Genomic DNA, 2,616 nt, shown 5'->3' on the forward strand with positions numbered 1-2,616 from the left:
CGAGTTCGGGGTAATAGGGTACCCCTACTCTAGTACACCGACAGGAGCCCCCGGGCCTGGGCCATACACGGTGCCGAGCGCTGTTGGGCGAGGCCCAAAATAGTGCACGGGCACACGCGGCCTAGGTCACGCCGAATCTAACTCCGCTCCCACCGCGGACGCCCAGAACGGCACGCGTCAAATGCGGCGCCGTGGGAGAGATCGTGGGAGTTGTGCGTGGGGCTAAGCCTCCCGAGCATGCTTCAGGCCATGATGATGGAGGTGGTTCACGCCCGCCCCCGTAAACGGGGGTAGGTGCGAGGGCGTGGTGCATTTACTGGACGGAGCCGGTGCGTGGTTTTCGGGACGTCCACTCCCCGTGTTCACGGGGTGGAACGATGCCGCCTCATCTGTCGCCTCAGTTCTGCACCCCCGCCACGCGTCCCCCATGCGTTTGGGGTAACGGACGGTGGAGTGGGAAACTGGGCCGTCGCGAGCGGGTCAGCCCTGACTCCCTGCCCTTCTCGCGCCTTGATTCGCCGAGCGGGGCGGCCGAGCCCCCACCTCGCTCCTTTATAAAGAGCGGGATGGGAGCACAGAAGCCCTCACTCTCTCATCTTCTCTTTTCTTCAGCTTCTGCTCCCCTTTCTCTCCTTTGCCATGGAGAAAGGGAACCCAGGCCCTTCATCGGTGGCGGCGAGGGTCGCCGCCCGACAGCGCATCTCTCCCTCTTCCACGCCTGTGGTGGCAGAGCCAGCCATGAGGGGAAGAGGGAGGGGGCGAGGCCGCGGACGAGGTCGAGGACGGGGTCGAGGCGCTCGGGGAAGAGGCGGACGGGGCGGCACGTCAGCTTCACCTCCGCCGGCGGCTTCTCCCCCCACGGCGGTCCATATAGGGGACGACCCTTGCGAGTTCTTTGTTAGGCTGCGCCGGGCGCCTCGTCGTCGCCTCCGTCTTCTTGCTCCGTTTGCGCGCGCGATGGAAGTGGAGCCGCCCGAGACGCTGAGGCTGCACATGAGGGGCTGTGGGCTCAGCGGCACGCGAGTCCGCGTTGCATTCCCAGCCCCTAATGTGATGTATCTTGATCAAGGGTGGAAGACATTCGCCCGCATCCACAGCTTGACGGAGGGGTTTACCCTCCATTTTAAGTTGATGGAGGGTGATCTCCTCTCCGTCAAGGCCTTCGGGTGCTTCGGCACTCGGTCGAAGTGCTGCGTGGACAGCTCCTCCGATAGCGAAGGCTCCTCCTCGAGCGAGAGCGGCGAGGAGGGGAGCGATAGCGACGACGAGGGTAGCGGGCGGCGGAGTAGCGGGTCCGACTAGGCGTCGGGCGCCGCCTTGCTCGGCACCGGCGACCCCATCATTCGCGTCGCCGGCTTCTTGAACTCGCCGGGGTCGTCTCCTTGGGCGGTTGGCGTAGGGAGGCTGCGGAAGGGGAAGAGTGCGGGCGACAAGGCCGTCAAGCCGGAGTACGGGGGCGTGGTGCCCTCGACAGCGTGCTGACATCCCGTTGCCCCGTCCTCGAGCCCCACTTCCAGCGTCGCCGTCGCCGTTCAGCCTTCGGACGGCCCCCGAGATGTTCCCTTGGTGTCTTCTGGCACCCGTAGCTCGCCTAGGCACTCCTTTTGCCCTTTTCGCCTCCTCGACCTGCCTCCTGAAAAGGGGGACAGGAATGGGATTACGGGCATCTTATCTTTTTAGTTTGTAAGCCTTTGGGCCTTAGCTGTATCTAGAGCTTGTAATCCTCTCTTTCATGTTTTTCATCCTCTATGGACTGTACCTGAGTGGGATGTTTTTAATGAAAAGGGATTGTTTGCCGAGTTACTTGTCTCGCGGGTTAAACCCACGCCAAAGAACAAATCCTTGGTATCCCTCAGACAGACAATTTCTCTCCCGGCAACAGACCCTGCCGCCTTCCCACGTCGCTCGACCTTTCTCATGCTTTTGACGGAGATAGGAACGAGGTGGTGCGGTATCCTCGTTCCATCCCTTTGCTGCCGCGACTACGACCAATCTTGGCCCCGAGGACGAGCCCCAGGACCTAGAGTCGGGGCAGCACGGCAGTTTCCGGGGAGGAACGTGGGTTTTCTTTCCCTAGTTCATAAGAGGATGCATGAAGAGGGACGAAAGAAACTTATCTGATAGTGCAGCCCCCGGCAACTCTGATTTGCCGTGGACGGTTCTTGGCACTCATAGCCCCCAGCGATACTGGCCTGCCGGGAAGGCTTTTATCTTCAGCAGAGAACTTTGACGTTCCCGATGCTGGCTTCCGGCAAGCTGGTTGCCAGGAAGACTTTCATCTTCGGCAGAGAACATTGATGTGCTCGATGCCGGCTTCCAGCAAGCTGGTTGCCGGGAAGACTTTTATTTTCAGCAGAGAACTTTGACGTTCTCGATGCCGGCTTCTGGCAAGCTGGTTGCCAGGAAGACTTTCATCTTCAGAAGAGAACTTTGACGTTCTCGATGCCGGCTTCCGGCAAGCTGGTTGCCAGGAAGACTTTCATCTTCAGCAGAGAACTTTGACGTACTCGATGCCGGCTTCCGGCAAGCTGGTTGCCAGGAAGACTTTTATTTTCAGCAGAGAACTTTGACGTTCTCGATGCCGGCTTCCGGCAAGCTGGTTGCCAGGAAGACTTT

The sequence above is a fragment of the Triticum aestivum genome, chromosome 3B, assembly GCF_018294505.1.
Source record: "Triticum aestivum cultivar Chinese Spring chromosome 3B, IWGSC CS RefSeq v2.1, whole genome shotgun sequence".
NCBI lineage: Eukaryota > Viridiplantae > Streptophyta > Magnoliopsida > Poales > Poaceae > Triticum > Triticum aestivum.